At 45.7% G+C, this 23,259-nt stretch overlaps 1 pseudogene; it reads left to right on the top strand.

The window, feature by feature from the left end:
* Positions 1-19,458: 19,458 nt before the first annotated feature.
* Positions 19,459-21,066, top strand: LOC126513711 (40S ribosomal protein S2-like; annotated as a pseudogene).
* The last annotated feature ends 2,193 nt before the right edge of the window (positions 21,067-23,259 follow it).

Here is a 23,259-nt window from a genome sequence, read left to right as displayed (position 1 = left end):
CACATGGGACATGGGGAGAACCAACACCAACAACTATCTTCTGACATCCACACTTTCACCCTGGCTCATACAATCCCAAACATACAACACACACTGAACACATGAGCATATGAAAATGTGTTTAAAAATCAGATATGTGTGCAATAGTGGTTGGCATGGTAGCCCAGGCAGGTTTCCGGCACTTGAGCATTGGAGGGAGGAGGACTGGGAGTTCAAGGGGCCAGCCTGAGGTACAGAAGATCCATTCCACACAATAAACACATATTTGTATGAAAGGGTTGCAGTAGACTGGTTGTGTTAGCACACACCTTTAAATACCTGAAAGCAGGAGGCAAAGACGTGAGTTTGAGACTAGTTTGGGAAACTCTACGTAGGGAGTTTCAGGTCAGCAGAGACTTACAAGTGAAATTCTTTCTTTTAAAAAAAAAGTAAGACAGAAAGAAGGAAAGAAAGAAAGAAAGAAAGAAAGAAAGAAAGAAAGAAAGAAAGAAGAAAGAAAAGAACGAAGGAAAGAATGAAGAAAAAAGAAAAAATGCTAAAAGAAAATAATACCTATACCTCCAAATTGTAAATCTACATTTTTTCAGTTATAGTCAACAATATTGTTGTCGGTGACAGAAGGAAAAGAAAGCAATCAGCACATCTTTTTATTTTTTTTTTATTTTCATTCGTTTTGTTTTTTTGAGACATGGTTTCTCTGTGTAACAGTCCTGCTGTTCCGGAACTTACTTGTACACCACATGGGCTTCGAACTCACTGAGATCTGCCTGCCTCTGCCTCCCACGTGCTGGGAATAAAAGTGAGCACCAGCATCACCTGGCTAATAATTTTTTTAAACTATATCTTTCTTTCTACATTTGTTTTTATTGTTTTGTTTTGTTTTCCAAGGCAGGGAGGGTTTCTCTGTAGCTTTGGAGCCAGTCCTGGAACTAGCTCTTGAGGACCAGGCTGGCCTTGAACTCACAGAGAACTGCCTGCCTCTGCCTCCCAAGTGCTGGGATTAAAGGTGTGCGCCACCACTGCCTGGCGAATAAATTCTTTTTTACTAAGTCTTTCTTCCTACATTTGTTTTCATTGTATGTGAGTGTGGGCATGGACTTGCATCTACACTTGTATAGGATCAGAGGGGAACTTCCAGGAGTCAGTTTTCTCCAACCACCTTGTGGGTCCCAGAGATCAACGTCAGTTCCTCAGGCTGCCAGCGTCTTCACCCTCTGAGCCCTGTCCCTGCTCCTAAATCAAATAGAAGACAAACAAACAATGTAACAACAACAACAACAAAACTTTGAACATTTTGTACAAGTAAAGGAGAAACTTCAAAAGGGCTGTGTGTGTTAGTCCTGGGCAGCCGAGTGTTTTCCATTGAAGGATTTTTAGAAGGAAACAGAAGTGCCAGCCACAGAAGCCCTTTTCTCCCAGCTTGCCTTTCAGTCATGGTGTTTCATTGTAGCAAGAGAAACCCTCATGAAGACACTCTGGGTCCAGGAAGCTGCAGTTTTAATCCTGATATCACCTTTACCTGCTGTCTTCCTTTACTTCAATACAGCTCATCCCCAATTTAGCGTGTGGCAGCAGGTCCCTTAGCAGGTTGGTAGGACAATCTAAGGCTCAGTGCTAAGCGTTAAGCATTAAGAGGTGGTACTGGCTGAGTTAGATTTCTGAGAGATAACCATGCTGCCTCTTTTTGAGGTTGATTCCAAGGTAGAAAATGTGTTTCTGGCTTTGGGGATCTGTCTCCATGAATAGGATTGCACATTAATGGGAAGTAATCTGTTTATCCCTTCAATCTTTTTTTTTTTAGGACAGAATTTCTCTATAGTTTTTGGTGCCTGTCCTGGAACTAGCTCTTGTAGATTAGGCTGGCCTTGATCTGCCTGCCTCTGCCTCCTGAGTGCTGGGATTAAAGGTGTGTGCCACTACCGCCCAGCTATCCCCCTCAATCATGTGTCTTGAGTTGGGTTTTGCTTTTGTTAGTTCTGGACTACATCATCCTAGATGGACCAGGCTGCCCCTGCTTCTGTCTCCAGGCTGGATGCTGGGCTTTCAAGCATCTATTTACCGTGACTTATCTTCCTCCCTCCCTCCCTTCCTTCCTTCCTTCCTTCCTTCCTTCCTTCCTTCCTTCCTTCCTTCCTTCCTTCCTTTCTATTTACAGAGATGGCACAGGAAAGACTGTTGTACAAACATTATTAGCAAGGAAGAAAGAATGATTTAGGATCAATGACTGACTTTGTGATACTGGTTCATATTGGAGAATACTGAAAAAAAAATCTTTTCTTTGTTTGATTTCGTGTTGTCCTTACTAGCCTCAAACTCATTATGTAACAGAGGTAACCTGGAGCTCCAGCTCCTTCTGCTGCCTTCACCGTCCAGGTACTGGGTTACAGGTGGATGTAATCGTTCAGGGCTAAAGTTATCCTTTTAATCGCATCTCCCTCTTAAGTATGTTGTGTGTAATACAAATATCTAAATGTGCTGTCTTATCAATTAAGAAATATTCTATTTCCTTTGTTTAGAAACTGCTGTGCCAGGTGGTCTGTGGTGGCACACACCTTTAATCCCAGGACTCAAATGGATCTCTGAATTTGAGGCCATCCTGGTCTATAGAGACAGTACCAGGACAGCCAGGCGCTGTGGGAGCTCCTTCCTCTCTTTCAGCCAACAGCTTTTAAATACTAGCCCACTGGGCTTTGTCTCTTATACTGCAAAGGCAACTGTAAAGCTTGTGCCTTCTTGTTTCTGGCTCTCACTTCCAGCTGCTACACTCTGTTCCTGTGTCCTGTTGTGCAGAGGATTGTGATCGAGGAAAGCGATCTGTAAGTCTCCCCTAAACAAGTAACCCTTTATTATATGTAATTCTGAACTAGTGTGGGATTATTTTGTATCTTATGCCATCAGTCAGGGCTGTACAGAGACACCCTGTCTCAAAAAACAAAACCAAAGACAAAAAAAAAAATCAAAACAAAAACAAAAAAGAAAGAAAAAAGGGGAAAAGGAAACTGCTTCGTCTAGGATTCTGTTCTTAAATAAACTGGCAAACTTGAGGATGTTTTATAATCTCACTTGATTAAGTAATTCAAGTTAGAAATTTGAGTTTCCAATATTTCCCAGTACCTTTTTTGTGATAGTGTTTTTACACAAATTCTCAAGAAATTCCAGAAAAGATCTCAGGACATAGAGTTTGGTGCTAAATAATTTAAAATGGTGTATTGTCTTGTCATGAAAAAATGTAAATACAGGTTCACAAATATGAATGTCCATGGAATCCAAAGGCCCACACAGGCAAGCCTGTGTGGGAAATGGAAAATCAGGATGTCCATGATGTAATGTGCTCTGATGTCCAGTAGGTGGCGATGGGCGGTAAATCAAATTACTAAATGCCTGGAGAGGGTGCCCAAAGGTGAGGGAGCCCGAAAAGTGCAGCTCATTCTTAAGAGATGAAGTCTTAAGGCAAGGGATCCCTTCAAATGTGGAAATCTGTCAGTCTGGGGGGATAAATAACCACCAGACATGCATAACTAGAGTCTGAAGAGAGAAGTGAAATCTAACTTGCAGTGGTATTTATTTCATTTGTATTTTAATAAATAAAGCCTGCCTGAAGATCAGAGAGTAAAACACCCCCACTGGTCTGCTTTACAGACCAGGCAGTGGTAACACACCCCTTAAATCCCAGTAGCCACACTAGTTGCCATAGAAACTGGATGATAGTGTTGTACACTCTTAACCCCATCCTTGGAGAGGAATATAAAATAGGAGGAGACAGCTTTCATGGACTCATTCTGAGGATTGCTGGAGGCAAGATAGTCATTTCAGACTGAGGTCGAGCCAAGACCCAGGGGTTGGTGTTTTGCTTTTTGGTTGAACCCAAATATCAGTCTCTGCGCTTTTATTAATCATGCTTTGTTTTAACTCCTATAATAAAATGTTTGAAACCTGAAAACCACTGTCACCTAGTGAGTCAACATGCCCTCCCCATTCTTCAGCTTGTGGAAGACCACCTACGCTTGACATGCAGGGGACATGGACGGTACAGCATTGACTTTCGCAGACAGATGTAAAAGAGAGTCATCAACTACTTTACATTTTATGGTTTTTGCTTGTTTTTATTTGTTTATCCAATTTTTAAAGATTAGACAGAGCTTCACTTATTCCCAGCTGGCCTCAAATCCTCAATATAGCAAAGCTCCCAATCTCCCTGTCTCTGCCTCCCAAGTTCTGGGAGGGTCAGTTTGTCTCACATGTTATAATAATCGCTGTGGTGGCTAAATGAATTGCAGACGGTGGAGAATTGAAGCTGTAAGAGTCATGGTGTAATCCAGAAAAGGGAAAATTGCTCAGACATAGCTGGTGGAACCAAAGACTAATAAATAGAAATATTCAGGAAATGTGGGTGGTGGTAGGTGTCAAAAGACATGAGAGTGGAGTACAGTGAATAAAAGAATAAAACTAATGACTTGAGCTGGGCCTGAAGCTTAGGCCGTAGAGTGCTGGCCCAGACTGTCCAAAGCCCTGGGTTTGAACCCCAGCACTGCAGAAACTGGAGGTGATGGCTCACACCCAGGACTCGGGGTTGGGGTGGGGGCAGCCATCTTCCTTCTGCCACATGGTAAGAGACCCCATGCAATAGAACAAAACATAAAGCCTCAGCATTTGCTCCAGGGATGGCAGTGTTTACTGAGAGAGGGAAGAAGGACAAATTATGGGGAGGGGAGGAAAGCTTTTGCAACTTATTAACAGCCTCCCCAGGTTGATAGTCGCCCAGGAGAGGGACTTTTTCCCTTTCTTCAGCAGCTATCACCTGTCAGTAGCTACTTCCATAGGGCATGGGGTGGGATCTCAGGGGCCACTCCCTGGTCCACGTTGGAGTTTTTTGTTTTTTTGGTTGGGTTTTGGTTCTTTAAAGACAGGTTTTCTCTGTGCAGCCCTGACTGTCCTGGAACTTGCTCTGTAGAGCAGGCTGGCCTCAGACTCATAGAGATCTGACTGCCTCTGCCTCCCGAGTGCTGGGATTAAAGGCTTGCGCCACCACCGCCTGGCTCATGCTGGAATTTTGATTGACTTGATTTTGGGCAGGGCTTGTGTAGAAACCAAGCTAATGTGAGCTGAAATCTCCTTCAAAGTCTAGATTTTATATTTATTTGTTTGTTTGTTTGTTTGTTTGTTTTTACCCAAATCAAGAATGCCTGTTCAGAAGCTAGAGATATTGCTATTCGTGCTAAGGACCTGAGCTGGTCCATAGCATCCACATCGGGCTGCTAGCAACTGCCTTCAATTCCAGGAGATCCACCATCTTCTTCTGGCCTTTATGGGTAGCCCCCACACATATGCGTACATGAAGACACATACAAACTTTATTTTTTGAGACAGGGTATCTCTGTTTAATATCCTTGGCTGTTCTGGAACTAGCTCTTATAAACCAGGCTGGCCTTGAACTCACAGAGATTTGCCTGTCTCTTCTTCCCAAGTGCTGAGATTAAAGGCATGTGCCACTACCGCCCGGCTCATACAAACTTTTTTAAAGAATGCCTCCTTAATTTCTCTGCAACTGCTTTAATATATTCTCATAAATTTGTGCTTTCCTGATAATATAATAACTTTATTCATTAATTTTCAATTTATGTGCCCATATGATTATGTGTGTGTGTGTCTGTACACAGAAAAGTATGTGTAGTTATTAAATAAAATACCTTGTAACCACTGCCATGATCAAGAAAAGAAATGCTTAGGGTTACCAGATATTGTGGCACATGGCTACAATCCCAGAACTTGGGAGGCAGAGAAGAGGAGCACAAGAACAGCCTTGGCTGTATAGCAAGTTTGAGGCTGGGCTAGATAGTGAGACCCTGTCTCCATCCAAGGTCATCAGACTAGACTCCTGGTACTTAGCCCAGTGGCCTTCTCTGGAAGGTCAGCATTTGCTTCTCCTGGTTGCTGGGTGGCAGCACAGCAAGCACAGGCCTCTCCTTCCGTTTTCTCCCGTCACCTGGAACCCATGGCCGTCAGTCTCCACTGCTCTTCCTCTTTGCATTGAGACCCAAGCCTCAACCATCACTGTTTATGCTTCTTGGCCCACTCAGCCCTGGGAGCAGACCAGCTGTTGATGAGGTGACGTTTATTCAAAACTTGATTTCCGGTGGGAACGTGTATGACCATGAGCTGGGACAGTTGAGGAGCCGAGATGGAGAGAACAGCACCAGGTCCTCTTCTGGGGCTCAACAGGGTCAGCATCAGTGACTCTGGGGGTGTGGCTTCCTCCCTACTGGAATCAGTATCATCAGAGGGTTGGCTCATGAAAATTCTCACGTCACAGACATATTGAATTAAAAACTCTAGAGTAGGCCTTGGAAGCTTTCCTTCATTGTATTTATTACTATTACTGTGTGTGTGTGTGTGTGTGTGTGTGTGTGTGTGGCGCGCGCGCGCCACAGCATGGGAATGGAGGTCAGAGGTCGGCTTTGTGAAGTTTCTTCTTTTCTATCACCTTTAAGAGGGATCCAAGAGGGTTGTAATGTAATGATGTGGTGAGCAGGCCTGCTTTTTGTCCCGCCCATCTCCTGCATGGTTTGCTGTACACCCGAAATAGCAACACACAAATTGTATTCTTTTAAACACTGCCCGGCCCATTAGCTCTAGCCTCTTAATGGCTAACTCTCACATCTTGATTAACCCATTTCTAATAATCTGTGTAGCACCAGGAGGTGGTGGCTTACGGGGAAAGATTCAGCATGTCTGACCTGGCAGCTGGCTCCATGTCATCTGACCCAGAGAGGAGAGGCATGGCGATTGCCTCACTTCCCTCTTCCTCCCAGCCTTCTCTTCAGTCTACTCCACCCACCTAAGGGCTGGCGTATCAAATGACCAAGGCAGTTTCTTTATTAACTAATGAAATCAACACAAAACAGAAGACCCTCCTACATCATTGCAAGGCCTTTACTGACTGAGCCATATTACTGGTCCCAGAAATCTAGTTTAACAAATCCTTCAGGTGTGGACACTGGACTTGGGCAATGGCTGGTCTCTAGAGGATAATGGCTCTCAGCCAGTGAAAGCAGAGCCTTGAAGTGTTGCCTAGGCACCAGCATTGCACTCACTGTAAAGGACCCAGATGTGATGGCCTTAGATGCTTCCAGTGTGCCAGCCTGATTGTGAGTCCTTGCTGCAGGGCACTTAATCTATCACATAGACTTTGGCACAATCAGATCACCTGGTTTTGAAAGAACATGGCCAAACTTTTTTTTACTACACCCTTGACCTGGAAAGCCTTTTGTAACTGAAGGTTTCTCTCCCACCTGCCAGTTCCCAAATAAACACTCTGAAGTTTAATATTACTTACAAACTGTTTGGCCTATTAGTTCAGACTTATTACCTAGCTCTTACAACTTAAATTAGCCCATTTCTATTATTTTATATTTTAACGTGAGGCTCGTGGCTCATTACCTCACATTTTATTTCTCCTGCGGCTGCAGGCGCCTCCCAGACTCCGCCTTCCTTTCCCCTTTCCCTTTGTTTGGATTTCCAGCCTGGCTCTATTCTGCCAGGCTGTTGGCCAAATTAGCTTCTTTATTAACTAATGACAGTAAAACATATTCACAGGCCAGGCAGTGGTGGCACATGCCTTTTACACCACCACTTGGGAGGCAGAGGCAGTCAGAACTCTGTGAGTTTGAGGCCAACCTGGTCTACAGAGTGAGTTCCAGGAAAAGCTCCAAAGCTACAGAGAAACCCTGTCTCCAGAAAAACAAAACAAACAAACAACCCCCCCCCCAAAAAAACAGGTTCACAGCATACAGAAGGGCATCCCACATCAGCTTTTCTTGCTCTTTGATTCACATGGTAAATGTTCCCCATTATCTGAAATTCTAAAGAGGCCCATGAAACTGTGTACCTCTTTCCTAGTATTTAAAGCCCCAGAATTCATCAATTTATCCTTGACTATGAAGTCCCCACTTTAAATATCTACCACTGGAGGCCAGACCGTTGCACTGAAAGAGCTTTATGGAATCAGGGAAAGCCTGTCTTCAGTCTTCTTTTTTGTCTTCTGCTACACACGTGTGCTATCAAGTTCCTAAGAAAGTTTCTTCTTTCTCTTCTTCCAGTCATATCAGACGACATTATCCACAAGACAAACCAGTGTCCTGTGTGGTGGGAAGTCTGTTAAAAACCCAGCTCAGACCCATGAAGAGTGACCCACGATGAGTGACGTGCTTGTCATCTCGTGAGGCTGTGTTGTAGGTGTGAGAGACACCAGCACTGAGTGTATCCATAGATCTATTCTGATGGTCACTATCAGGGGCCCTGAAGCAGCCGGCCGTTTGTGCTGAGCTTTGCTCTTCCCTCTGCTGCCCATGACTAAACAGAGGTGGTGACTACAGTGAGCTCCTGGCAGGTTGTGGAGTGTCTGCTACACCCTCCATTGTTGCCAGCTGTGAGGCGAACTTCCCTGGCAAGGCTTCAGAGCTACAGGGCTTTCCGCCTCCTCATCAAAGAGAGGGCGGCTATCAGGCAAGTGTGTCTCTGCTCCTGCATGGCAAAGGCCTAAAACCCTGGGATGGGAAATCTGGGAAAGGCGCTCTGCAGCAGTAATGGTCCCTGCCCTCCACAGCCCCCTGTTCTCTTGTAATAGTGAAGCAGGTAAATGCCCATGCGGCTTATGCAGTCTAAACTTTCCGTCTGCTTACTGAAGCCATGCTCCTGCCTGCTGGGGACCCCATGCCACGCTCTCCAGCAGTTAGAAAGGACACCTGGGAAGAGGCACACAAAGGCACTCATCCTGGACTTTGTCACTTTCCAGACCAGTCTTTGTGTAAAAGAAAAATCCGCTCATTTTCCCTGAGCCAATATCAACACAAGATTTTTGTGGGAAAGGCTAGAGAGATGACTCAGTGGTCAAGGGTACTCCTTGCTCTTGTAGAGAACTTGGGTTTGGCTCCCATGGTGCCCCACAACCATCTATAACTCTAGTTCCAAATGATCTGATACTTAAAAAATTATTTTACTGGCTTATTTTTTGTTTTTATTCACAGGCATTGGTGTTTTCCCTACCGTCATGTCTACATGACGGTGCCATATTGCCTAGAGTTATAGAATCACTGAGTACTGGGAATTAAACCCAGGTCCTCTGAAAGTGCTCACAACCACTGAGCCATCTGTCTCCACAACCCTGATCTGATATTTGTATATGACTTCCGAGGGCACCAGGCATAGTCATGGTGCATGTACATACATGGGGGAAAAACTCTCATACTCAAAAAACAGATTCTGTCTGGTGTGAATGGGACAGGCATGGGGAGGAAGTCAGTAGATGGATAGGAATGGCTTCCGGGCATCTGTATACTCCACATCAAGCTCAAGGCCAGGGACACACTGCTCTGGCTTTTCTTTGGTGGCTTCAGGGCTACCATTCCGCCTCACCAACCCACATGCTTACCTGGTTCTTTCTTTCAGTTTTTTTTTTTAAATGAATAAACTTTATTTTTCGAGGAGCTCATAACAGTTCAGCAGAAAGTAAAGTTAAGATATCAAATTCCACTCTTTACAGATGCCCCATTGCAATCTCCCCTGCCAGGCTGGTGCTTTGTTAAACTACACCAACACTCCCTCCGCTATTGCCCAAGGGTGTAGCTCATCTTAGGGTCCACTCTAGGTACCGCAGAGTTTATGGGTTTAGACACTTCATCATGAACAACAGTTTTACTGCCTGCAACTCCTCTGCGCTCCACCTACCCACCCCTTCATAATCATAGACTTTGATCCCTTTGCTTCTTCTAGAATAGGAAAATAGCTGGAGCCATATAGTAGCCTGATTTTCTAGGCTGGCTTCTCTCACGTGGCAATACCGAACTGAGTTTACTCCATGTCTTGTGGTTTAGTAGTTCATTGCTTTTTATTATGGAATTCTGTTTTATTCTATGGATGTACCATTGTTTGTCTGTTTGCATTACTGGTTGCTTCCATAAGTTTGGGAAATTATGAATATAAATGCTACAAACATCCATAAGTAGCACTTTGTGTAGAAGAAAGCCTACAGCTTATCTGTCTAAGTATCAAGGAATTAAGTTACTGGTGTATATGGAAAAGGTAAAGTTAGCTTTGTTAAAACAAAAAGAAAACTAAAAGCTGTTCAACACTTTCCCCTCCATTACTTGCACTGTTCTCTTCTCAACTGATCTGACCACATATTTATTTATACAAAGGGTCATACGAGCTGATTTGCAAATTCCATTCTCTGTTGTACTTGACCTGGTTGTGACGTTGCCAAATCAAGGTCAGGATTGCATAAGCATGCAGGAGTCAAAAGACCTAACCTTTCTTCAGAGCACATTACATGGATTTATTGAGCAATCTTTCAGTGAACCGCCTCTGTCCTCTGGCTCTCTGCTTCCTTCTTTGGGCACCGTGAGATGTTGGTCATAGTGCACCTGAGCTGGAACTGGCCTGCAACTTTAGGACAGAGCATACGATTTCATCTAATAAATGTTGTCTGTTGTTAGTATTACTCGTAAGCAAACTTGTAACATTAAAAACTGGCGGGATCTCAGTAGTCCTCCTTGTCCGCTATGTTCAGCGAGACCAGTTTTGACCCAGGCTTTTTCAGACCCAGGCCAGCTGGCCTTGGTGAGTTCCTGATAGAACATCCCCATTGTCTCAGTGTATGGGTGCACCCCTTGCGGTCCTGAGTTCCTTGCTTGTGCTCTCTCTCCTTCTGCTCCTGATTTGGGCTGACGAGGGATGGGGACTTGATTGGGGGTGGGGGAGGGAAAGGGGAGGCGGCGGTGGGGAAGAGACAGAAATCTTTAATAAATAAATAAATAAATTTTAAAAAAACTGGCGGGATGTGTGCCTGGAGAAGTTGGAGTTCATGTCTTGAGATTTATTAAATATTTTTCAGCTCTAATTTTGGTCTACCCAGTACACTGAATTATTTATCATGATCAACCATGATGCTAGCTAAAATTTTTGTATATTTAAGCAATTGTTTCCAGATATTTTGAGATAATTGTACTACAATATTTATTTTATTGGTATGCAGCCATATATGGAATCAAAAGGTTTTCCTCCCAATGTTTTCATTACCTATCTCTGCTTTCAATGGAAACCCACAAACAGTTGCCAGGAACCTGCTCCAGTGGTAGGTGGAAAAGAAACCACGGGAGTTGGCACCTATGGTTTGGAGGAATGGTGCCTGCTGTAGTGGTCTTGGGTCTCTCACTCTGCTTACCGGAGTCAAACTGCTGCATCTGACTCTCTCGCTGTTCAGTGCTGTAGAGACTCTAGGGTGAGTCCTTGGAGCAGCCCTCGCTAACCTCAGCAGGGGGTTCTGCTATGGCGAGAAGAGACTGTGCGGCTGGGTTTCTGCATTTTAAAAGTCTTTCTTTGAGTATCTTAGCAACCAGGATCTGTACAAACTGCTGACATACTGCTCCATGGCATGACTAAGGGGATGGTTTTTTTACTATAGATGAGAGAGAGAGAGAGAGAGAGAGAGCAGTCAAAGGCATCTGGTAGAGTCCAGAGCAGAGAAAGAAGTAGACTGAGCATGGCCAGGCTATCTGTGAGAGAGGAGGACAGCAGGGCATCCAGACTAGAGAACATGTGGAGGAGCAGGAGTGGGAAGAGCACACAGCGGAACAGCAGGTTACAAGGGGAAGGAGCAGACAGGAAAGGGAAGCCCATCTAGGGTAGGAGAGGAAATGAGGGGGGCTAGGACGCTAGCATAGACTTTGAAATATATATCAGGTACTTGTGACACAGAAGCATCGCACCTCAGGTAGATAAAAGTCTCTTCTGCAAATGGAGGCGTAATGACTTCTTTTGTTAGGGGGGAACCAGCATCACAAGTTCCCCAGGAACGCTGACTTTCATCTAACTGCCAGAAATCCCCCGATAGTACAGTTGAGCTCATTTCTGGGTATTTGTGCTGCCTTTTTGAGTTTGGGGAATTGGAGTTTCCTTTGACCTTGGGTCTTTGCACCATAATTACCCAAGGTCTTCTACTCCACATCTAGTCCTGTGAACCTCAGAGAGCAGCTTTCCTTGTAGACATCAATATTTCATGCCTGGATTATTTATTCATCCATCCATCCATCCACCCATCCGACAAATGTTCATTGATTACCTGCCAGGTACCAGGTGATGTTCTTAAAATCAATGACACAGTGGTGATGTAGACAATGTTAGCCCTCTTTGAACTTGTGACCTCACTATAAAGAGTGGCATATAAAGACCCCAAAGCACAGTCAGGTCTGAGAATGAGAGGGTCTGCTGGTTTTGTAGGATGCCCTTTCAGATGCAGTCTTCAAATGAGCCACACAGACACAGGAGTGAGCACTTTATGGAGAAATACACGTACAAAGGGGCAGCGGTAGGAACATATCTTAGAGAACAAGCTGGAGGTTGGTGCGGGGCGGGCAGTCAGGAGTGTGGCTCACACCAGGGCCTCAGCCAGGTCCACAGAACACATGAGCATGTGGACCCACACTGTTCACCTAAATGGGGGTGGAGGAGGTGGTGTTGTTCTTAGGAGATGCAGTGCCTCAGAATCTTTGAAACTAGCAGGCAGCCATGCAACCAGGAGCAGGCGCTGTGGGCCTTGGCGATCAGTGAGCTTCTGAGCTTCGGGTACTTCCTATGTGTACCACATTTGCCACTTCAGGGACTCATCAAAAACCCCAAATAAGGGACAAGCAGTCTGCACCGTGAAGTCTTAGTGGGGCTCATATTTGAATGATGAAGAACATGAAGGTAGAATGAAGAAAAAGAGACACTTATGTCCTGGGGAGCCTGGCAGGAACAGGCTGGAAGTGCCTGGTGAGGGATCCTGTGTATTGGAGTGTGTGGTTGTGCACAGGAAAGCGTGGCTCCAGATAAGGAGACTCAGGAAAACTCTGGAGCGAAGACTTTGCAAAGACCTCAGGTCCTTTTTTATGGACATCAAGGGTCTTCTGCATTTACTTCTCCCACCCGAGAAACCTCTTAAACGCAAATATCTTTTCCTGGTTTTCGGGATGACATCATCTTGACTAATCTTACAATAACTAACGACCCTATTGCAGTGATTCTCAACCTTTGGGTCCTGACTTCTTTGGGGGTAAATGACCTTGCACAGGGGTTGCCTAAGACCACCAGAAAACACAGATATTTGCGTTATGATTCATAATAGTAACAAAATTACAGTTATGAAGTAGCAATGAAAATAATTTTATGGTTGGGGGTCACCACAACATGAGGAGCAGCATTGGGAAGGTTGAGGACCACTGCCTTATTGCAGTCACAGTTTACCTCATTTCTTAGATATAGCATGTTATTTAACATAGCAGATTATTATCTTTCTCACTTTTTTATGCATGGTGAAAACCCAGGATGGTTGGTGGGAGAAGCAACCGGAAACTAACGATACAAATGCAAACAAGACCAGCCTAATAAAGAACAGTGAAGACAAAGGTGCCACATGAACTAGCTTTTAAAATAAGACACCTCAGGAAGTCAAGAGCACTCGCTGCCCCTCCAGAGGCCTCAGCTCACAGGTCAGGTGGTTCACACCATCTGTAAACCCAGTCCCAGGGGGTCTGCCACTCCTTCCTGCCTCTGCAAGACCCAAGCGGGTACAGAGTACACAGACATGCCAGCAAAATAGCCATGCACATCAAAAAGACACAATGGTCTTAATCATTTAAGTAACTTGTATTATAATAAACTGTTTCTCGTGTTCCAATAGCAAACTTCCCACGTCCTTAATCACTCCTTACATGCTGCGCACTGTGCCTGGGGCTCAGCTGGAACACTAGAGTCCCTTAGATGTGGACACAGACGAGCAGGAAGGTAGCTTTATTATTTGCTACAAAACTCCTAAGAAGTCACTGCTATGTCTGGGGTCTCCCCAAGCTGGTGGCTTTAGGTCCCTAAAGATCTGTGTCTTCAGGCCAGGCATATACAAGAGGCAGAGCCGGATAGATCTCTGTGAATTCACAGCCAGCCTCATCTACACAATGAATTCCATGTCATCTAAGACTACAAAGTGAAGTGTCTCAAAACACAAACCCTGATAAATAACACACAGGAATTATTTGTATTATTATTCCAATTCTTTTTTAAATTTAAATATTTTAGAATAAAATAAAGCAAGAAAAATATTTGGAAGGAAGGAGGAAGGAAAGGGGAGGGAGGAGAATATCATCTGTTAATTGCTTTCACCAAGACCTTGATCATGCTGGTACCCTGGTGGAGGGTGCCCCAGCCTCCAGAACCAAAAAGCCAGAGATTATGGGTTATGCTATCCAGACACCACCCAGCGAAGTGCCATCTAAATTTTCTACTGGATGCCATGGCAAGGCAAGACTGATGAGAGAAAGGGGCCAGGGGGCAGAGCGACTACGCCATGAGTGGCTGTAGTGTGCCAAGAATCTCAGCTGTGACTTTGTGTCCGTCACTCATTTTGTCTCCCACCAGGTCAGTCTGTACAGCAAGGCCAATGGACATGTCACTTCCAGAGAGACTGGAGCATTGAGCTTCCCAGCATGCATGTGGCATCTTAAACAGCTTCTCTGCACTTAGGAAATGGGCTGTGCAGCCTCGGAACCTTCCTCTTCCATAAACTGGAAACGAAGCATTGTTTACGGTGATGAAGGACATTACTGGAGATTAAGGACATTAAAACAAGCTCCCTCAGCCGTGTAGGGGGTCTGCAGTGCTCAGGGGCTTGAGAGGTTCAGATTGTGAGCTCTCTAGCGCCACAGAAGGCCTAATCCATTGACCCGGTCACAGTCTAGTGGTTTATTCAGAGATGAGGCCTGCATGGCTTTGAAGGAAGTATTTTGGCTCCAGCTCCATCTTGACTGTCTATGTCCAGGCCTCCACGAGGTGGACTTTGTTTCCTTATGACCTCACCCACAATGTCATCCTTGCGGCTGGTGTCCTGCTGTAAGAACTTTTCCTGAAGAGATGCGAACAGTGGTCTGTTCACCCCATTTAGGCCACTGATACCAGAAGGGTTCTACCCAGGCCTAGCCAATGCCAGTGAGTTTATTGAGCTTGCTTACCTCAGAGGAGTGTGGGTGACTCTCAGTGTTGTCACACGAGCGTTCTACCTCATGCTAGATGATGAACGCATAGACGCACCATCGTGTCTAGTTAGCACGTTAACTATTAGTAGTAGTTATTGTTATTACTATTATTATTATTATTATTCGTGTCTAGTTAGCACGTTAACTATTAGTAGTAGTTATTGTTATTACTATTATTATTATTATTATTGAGACTGGTTCTCACCACATAGCTCTGGCTGACCTGTAATTCTCAGAGATCCGCTTGCCTCTTCCTCCAAGCGGTGGGATTAAAGGAGAGCTCTGTCATGTCCCACCCCTCTATCATCCATTGTTTATTTTTATTGATAATTCCTGCTCTCATTATTTATTTGTTTGTTTGTATGTGTGTTTGATTATGTGTGTGTGGCAGGCATGTGGAGATCAGACAACAGCTATGGAGAACCCGTTCTCTTCTTCCGCTGTGGTTTCTGGCAGTTGGACTCGGGTAGGCTTTGATGGCGAGTGCTCATCCCCTCTGGGCCATCTTGGCAGTCCTGCCGGTGCTACGCTGTTATTTGAAGACATAGAGGTTGCAGGTAGACTTGATACCTCGCTCCCTCCTGACAAACTTGAAACTTTGTCACGTCGAATGTGGTCAGGCATCCTAATGGCTCCCCTTTCAACCTGCTGATTTCTTGCTGTGCTAAGGACCAGACCCTGTGCCTTGTTGAGCACACAAAGGCTCTGGGACTACACCATCTCCCCAGTCCTCCTCCACACTTTGTGGAAACATAGCCTTTCCTGATCTTGTGTGTGTACCCAGCTGAGTCCAGGGCAGGTCAAGTCTGAGAGCCTGCCCTAGTGAGAGCTAGGTATTCTATTAGGACGGAGATTCCATCTTGCTTCCACTGAGGTTGGGTTTGAACTTCACCCATGTCTCTGGTTTGTTGCCCCAACTCCAAATATTTTAATTGGTTGGAGTACAAAACTTTAAAATGTACGTGGGTGACACTACCTTGTAAATTCCTGGTCAAGGCTATGATCTTCCATATGGCTTAGGACCAGTGAGGAGTTTGGCTGTAAGGGTCCATGGGAGTTTTGTTTCAAGTGCCTTTGAGATTTTACTTTGCTGGTTGTGAAGCTCCCAAAACAAAGACGTGCTGTGGGAAACTGGAGAGCACATTCTCTCCCCACCCACACCATCCCGGGCAACAAGACACATAGCAAGGCTTCAGCCTTGCTTGGTTTTTACAGCATTGCCCAAGCAGTGATGCAGTTCCTCTCTCTCTCTCTCTCTCTCTCTCTCTCTCTCTCTCTCTCTCTCTCTCTCTCTCTCTCTCTCTCTCTCTCTCTCTCTCTCTCACACACACACACACACACTCTGAATCATTCATTCTCTCTCTCTCATTCAAAGCTGCTTTTGTATTTCCTCAACTAAGGGTCTTCCCTTGCTTCTTCTGTGCCTGCTCATGTGTCAGAGGGCCCAGAGAGGGACATCTGACAGGTGTTATAGAATGGTGGCATGTAGTTGTCATCTTCTGAGTTTTAGGAGAGGCAGAAACTTGGGAGTTTATGAAAAGATTGAGGCTTTTCAACGTCAGGGGTTAATTAAACATCTTAAAAGCCCCACATATTTTCAGAGCCAGAGTTGGTCCACTGACCTCTGAGACAAGCTGGGCGTTCTATATACAGCCCATTCTAGTTGGAAAAATCCCCCAAGAGCCCCTGCAACTAACCTGAGTGATTTTGCTCTGCTTGGGCTGGTCGAAAAGAGAAGATTCCTGGAGCACTCTGAGCTGTGTGGTCAAAAGCATTGCAATCACTTAACTTGGTCTGTTATGGCCGGTAGATCCTTAACCAAAGCACACCTTTCATATGCCAAGCCCCCAAACATGTGCGTCTGATTCTGCTCCCAATTCAAGAGACCCGAGTGTTCTTCTAGAATTGCTCTGGTCCTCCTTCCCTGATATAAAGGCAGACTTTAGGATGTACAGAATGTGTCTCTGGAGACAGCAGAAAGGAAGAAGGGAAGTTATACTCTTATCTCTTCTGCCCTTTCTCCCACCCCAGACCCTCCCTGCCCCTGTGTCACCTGGGGTCCTAGCACTGGACAAAGCTGCTTGTTTCAGGCTGCTATGTATCTGCAAGTGACCAAATGTTTCTCCCTCAATACTCTCTTTGTACACGATGATGCGGCTGGCATTTGTTGCTAATAATAGATTGGTAACAGATGCCCTTATTGTTGGTTGCTGGGTACATGCAGCACAAATTAAAAACCCGAAACAAAGGGTTCAAACGCCTGGCAACTTTAGCAGCAGTCTCTTACTGTTGGGAACAGGCCTTGTGCTGAACTGGGCAAGGTGAGGGGCAGACTCCTGTAAGACTGGGGAACTGAATTCTAGCACAGATGGCATTGGAAAAGTAGATGGGCTCTTGGGAGAAGGGACCAGGACTATAAAGGGACAGTTGTCCAGAAGTTCATGTGTGTACTTAGGTCTTTGGTGGAAATGTCAATGTCTAGTCACCCCTGACCTGGGAGAATCAGGTAGCAGGCTAGCTACATCACTGGTCTTGCTTCATGGTGTAACTCTGTCTGCCGTCCTTTCCATTTTCCTTAAGAAGTCCTTTTAATAGGTCAGAGGAGTTTGCAGGCTATGAACCTTTAGGGTCTAAGCATGAACACTTAGGACTTTCTTTTCTCCTGCCTTCTTCCCACAATGCTCTTATTTCCCACGCAGGTACCAGCACTGTGCTGCCCAGTATGTGGTCCAAGAAGTGGATCTGGGGATTGAGGCGGAAGGGGTCTGTACTTTGATTCTCCTTCCTCTTGACTGTCTTCCCTGAGTGCTGGAACCATAAGTACACCTCCCACACCCTGCTAATGATTCTACCCTTAAAAATATTGGTTTGTTTTTATGTGTATGGATATTTAGACTGCCTATCTGTCCGTGCACCATGAGTTTGCAGAAGACAGCATCAGAATTCCAAGGGACTTGAACCCAGGTCCTCTGAAAGAACAGTCAGTGCCCTTCACTGTTGGGTCATCTCTCCAGCCCCATCAACAATTCTGTCTTGATTTGGAGTTAAATAATCAGGGTAAATCCTCCAGCTAGGCACTTATAAACTGAGGTTAGTTAGTCTTTCTAAAATTAAAAGAAAGCCCCAGAAAGTGCCTTATAGGTTCCACATTTTATTCACTGTGTCTGCAGTGATTAGCACCAAGCCTGGCACTGAATGAGTGAATTTTTCCCATGTTGCCACTGGTATTCAGAGGAGAAAACCTCTACTTCATTTGAATGGGGTGGGGTAGAAGGATGCAGAGGCAGGACACCAGCCTCTTTCTGCCTGAGCAGATGGATTCCAGGGACTGGGTGATATTAACAGTCTTCAGGTAAAAGAACAAAACCAAGACGTTTACCCCAATCTGAAGACACGGCCTTGGGTCTTCTTGTTGCATTATTGCTCAAAACTTCTGTCGTGTATTGTACTAGGAGCAGCAAGCAAGGGCGCTGTAGCCACACAGCAGCAGGAAGAAAACCCTACTGATGGTTTTCCTGCAGTATTTACTTGCTGAATTTACTACAAAGGCTTTAAATATTATCTGATTTTTTTGTTTGTTTGTTTATTTATTTATTTATTTATTTATTTTAAGACAGAGTTTCTCTGTAGCTTTGGGAACCTGTCCTGGGACTATCTCTTGTAGACCAGGTTGGCCTCAAACTCACAGAGGTCCAACTGCCTCTGCCTCCCTGTGCTGGGATTAAAGGCGTGCGCCACCACCGCCCGGCTAAATCTTCTCTGATTTTTTATGCTTCTGAGAGCATGTGCATATATGAAGGTACATGAGGAGGCTGGAAGACAACCTGACATGTAGTTCAGAAATAGTGTCTCTTTTGAAATCAAATCTCTCCCTGGCCTGGTGTTCGCTGATTAGGCTAGACCAGCCAGCCCCAGAACCCCGTTGTTTTGCTTCACAGTGCTGGACTTATAAGCATGCCGCCAAACAGATCATTTGTGTGTGTGTTCTAGGAATTGAATTTAGGTCTTCCTGCTTGTGCAGCCAGCAATTTTCCATCTCCCAGTGCTAATACTATTTACTTTTAAAAGATGTCAGCTCAGCATCCCTGAAGTGTTCAGCCATTTAATGACGCTTTCTTTCACTGTAGCCTCATGGAGGAAGGAGATCAGAAGAGTGGGGGCTGTGTACACATACATGCACCCCTCCTATGAGATCTGAAGCTGTCTAATACTATTGTTATATTTCAACTCTTTAGTGGGATAAAAATAAAGAATCTACCATCTTCACTATTTTCAAGTGTGAAGTATATATTTTTCTGAAACATCTCAATAACTTTTCCATCCTGTAAGCCCGAGTCTCTGCGCTCATTGACTACCAGTACTCCCTTGAACATTATTCAGAGCTCGAAACATAGAAAACATGTCAGCTCTGCGCACAGGTGAGCAGTGTTCTGTGCTCTGCCCTGTTGTTGAAGCATCTCTTACAGCCTTGTTCAGCTAACTCTCCCACCTATGAGATGATCCAACCAAGCTTTTAGGTTTGCCATTATCAGGAAGACAAAGAATGAATTCTAACCCAAAAGAGAACTCCTTAGCTTCCAGGCATCTTCAAACCCAAATTAGGTTAACTTCCTTATTATGTGTTGATTCTCTTTAATGCTAGAGACTCTTCAGACAGGAGAGTCAAATACACAGCCTCAGGGGTCTAGAAATGACTGACTCTTTTAGTTACAGCCATGTTATAACATGTCTCCTTTATACTGGTTTCCACCTTCGCTAACTGCCTAAATGCCATCTGCCCCACGCATGTAATAGTTTCTCAACCCAAATATTTTGTGCCTAGGTTTGCTTGTCTGTATTTCTTGTCCTGTTTCAGCTCCTGGGACGTGGAGGTCCCCTGATATTGTTCAGAGATTTGTGGCTTTTGTGAAGCTTGTGTCTTGCCCTTCCTGGTCTCAGGCAGAAGCTTCTGGGACATCCCTGACTTCTGCTTTCTCTTTGGGGTGCCCACCTGATCCTGAAAGGCGCTGGAGCAAGTTTACAGGGGAGCGTGGGAACCAGGTGAAGCTCTGTTTCCTCTGAATACCCAGTGGCTAGTGTACTCACCAGCTTGTGGTGGGCAGTTAAGAAACTTTCTGGCTTCTTCTTCTTCATTCAAATAGCAAATGACAGGAGGGCCCAGAGCACGAGGTTGCCAGGATTAGGGGCCATGGTCCTAGTCAAGGCCATGGGGTTCCTGGAGGTAAAGCTGAAGACAAAGAGTCACCAAGCTGGGCCGCCTGGTCATCAGGCACATGACGATCAAGTCCTCAGAGATCTGCTCACTCCCCCTGCCCACTAAAGAATCTGAGATTATTGACTTTTTCCTGGGTGCATCCCTAAAGGATGGGGTTCTGAAGATCATGCCAGTGCAGAAACAGTGGAACAGGTTCAAGGCTTTTGTCACTAACAGGGACCATGATGGTCGTGTTGATCTTGGTGTTAAGTGATCCAAGGAGGTAGCCACTGCCTTCCGAGGGCCCATCGTCTCAGCCAAGCTTTCCACTGTGCCCGTGTGGAGAGGCTGCTGGGGGAATAAGATTGGCAAACCCTCACTGCTCCATGCAAGGTGACAGGTGTTCTGTGCTGGTGCATACATCCCTGTCCCCAGAGACACTGGCATTGCCTCTACCCCTGTACCCAAGAAGCTACTGACAATGGCCAGTATTGATGATCACTACCAATCAGCCTCATCCCTGTCCACAGAGACACTGGCATTGTCTCTGCCCCTGTACCCAAGAAGCTACTGACGATGGCCGGTATTGATGACCACTACACATCAGCCTAGGGCTGTACTGTCACCCTGGGCAACTTGCCAAGTCCACCTTTGATGCTATCTCCAAGATTTACAGATACCTGAATCCTGACCTCTGGAGAGATGGTCTTCGCAGCATACAGGAGTGCTCATCGGTTTGTCCCTGTGTTCTCTATGTCTCCTTATCAGGAATTCACTGAGCATCTTGTGAAAACCCACACCAGAGTCTCTGTTCAGAGGCCCCAGCTCCAGCTGTGGCCACCACAGAAGGGTTTTCATACAAGAAAAATAAAGTGAATCAAGGAGAGAGAGAGAGAGAAGGAGAGAGAGAGGGAGAGAGAGAGAGAGAGAGAGAGAGAGAGAGAGAGAGAGAGAGAGAGAGAGGGAGGGAGGAAGGAAGGAAGGAAGGAAGGAAGGAAGGAAGGAAGGAAGGAAGGAATATTCTGAGACTGAGGCCCAGGTGCATTTCTCAGCGTTCGATGGCGGCTCATAAGTGTCTCTAACGCCAGCTCTAAGATCCAACAGCCTCTGATGGCCTCCACTGGCAATAGGTGTACAAGTGGTCACAGACCACACTCAGACCAACACTCACACACATAAAATAAATGGGAAAAGAGGCATTTTGAGAGCAATGGACAGAAGAAATAAAGCCCAAATGAAGAGTAGTAGGAAAAGGTCTTTCTTCTCTGCCCCTCCTATCCTTACTCCCTTCCTTTCTTTCTTCGTCCTCCCTACATTGGAATTTGACTTTAAAACTGGTACAGAGTTCACATCTGAAGGTGAAGGAGGCAGTGCTGGGCTAAACAGGATCATCAGAAGGGTCACAGGTCAAGGGAGCAGTGCTGGGCTTAACAGGTGCAATCAGAAGGGCCTTTTAACCTCAAGCTGTTTGGGGGGGCCCTGGGGTAGGTATGAGCTTGTGGGGAGGTGAAAGGCTTGAGGGTGTGAGGTGGGTGGGGGTAGGGCAGACTAAGGGGAAAGCAAGCAAAGGAGAGAGAGAAGTACTTCCTCGCTATGGAGCCTCAAGGTCAAGAGGAATGTGGCCTGTTTGCTGACCTGCAGGAAACTGAACAGCTCTCAGGGCAGGGTGCAAGGTGGGAGCAGTAAGCGGAAGGGAACCTAAGGAAGAGGGGCAGTGGCGGTGGAACCAGCAGCCGGCTGATCTTATCCGCAGGCTTAGGAGGTGCGGGAAGTCCCGCATCTGCAAAGGAGAGTAGATGGAGCTGGTGCTAAGGGCCTGGCTCATTCAGTGCAGTCGGTCATAGGACGACATTGTCACAGTATGGGGGCAAGGGAGGCTCCTGTTTCCAAACCACAGACGTGTACATCGATGCCATTGTATTTCACCTCAGCCACCGTCTCTTCCTCAGGCCTCAGCTGGACGCTCTGGCTTAGGGCTGTCTGGCTGTGAGGAGAGAGACCTAGAACTCAGGCTCCTCCTCTGTCAGCAGTCCGTGGAGAAGGAAAGAGACTCAGAGTGAAACACAACAGAGACAAGCTGGCATTCCCGAGCATTCCTGGATGCTGCTAAGCCAGTCTTCCCTGGAATGAGCAATCAGTATTTGAATCAGCTCTGAGCCTCCCACCCAGTTAGGAGCTGTTCACTTCGCTCTCACTGGCCTGAAACTCACCACGTAAGCAAGGCTGCCCTCCAAGGCCCAAGGACCCACCGTCCTCTGTCTCCCCAGCATGAGATTACAAATCTGTGACACCATGGTCTGCTTTTTGCCTCCAGCTCTGTGCATCGCACGCAAATAGACTCTCAGATAGTCCTTGTATCTGATCCTCCACCCCCTAGTCTAGTCACTGTGGCTGTCACCATGGCCACTAAACCATCTCCCCAGCCTGCTTGCTTTCATCCCTTCTGAAGCACCCCAGTCTCTCCCAGAAATATGACCGAAAGACCCAAGTTTAGACAATAGTTTTTGTTTGCTTAGTTTGACGTTTTTGACATAGGTCTTGCTATGTAGCCCAGGCTGCTCTTAAATTCTCATTTCTCCTGGCTTTTCTCTCTAGTGCTGTGATTATAAGCCCGAGTCACCTTGCTTGGATCATTAGTCTAAATATATAGTATTCTTCCCAAACTTCGGGTTGTAATCCATTAGTGGCCCAGAGAAAACATTTAAACATGTCTTGTAGGAGTCATGCAGTGAATTAACAGTGGGTTTTCAGGGATTCTTTTAATGGCGCGCCTTCTGAATTGATAACAAGCTGGATTTCCTCTGGGCCGTACTCACCACGCAGACACCCTACTCTTGTTTGATCTCACTGTACTAAACCGAGGCGGGAGTGAACGCAGGCATATAAACGGTGGGAGGAATAAAGGGTGTTGGTGGCCTCTTTCCCTTCTGAGTTTCAGTTTGATGTCCAGTCCCAGAACCAAGGAAACCACAGCAGGGCTGTGCTGTCAGCCAAGGAACTTCCTTT

The sequence above is a fragment of the Alexandromys fortis genome, unplaced genomic scaffold (genome assembly GCF_014885135.2).
Source record: "Alexandromys fortis isolate MF-2015 unplaced genomic scaffold, M_Fortis_MF-2015_v1.1 scaffold_112, whole genome shotgun sequence".
Taxonomy (NCBI): Eukaryota; Metazoa; Chordata; class Mammalia; order Rodentia; family Cricetidae; genus Alexandromys; species Alexandromys fortis.
The sequence above is the reverse complement of the archived record's forward strand: the minus strand, read 5'-3'. Positions and strand labels throughout refer to the sequence as shown.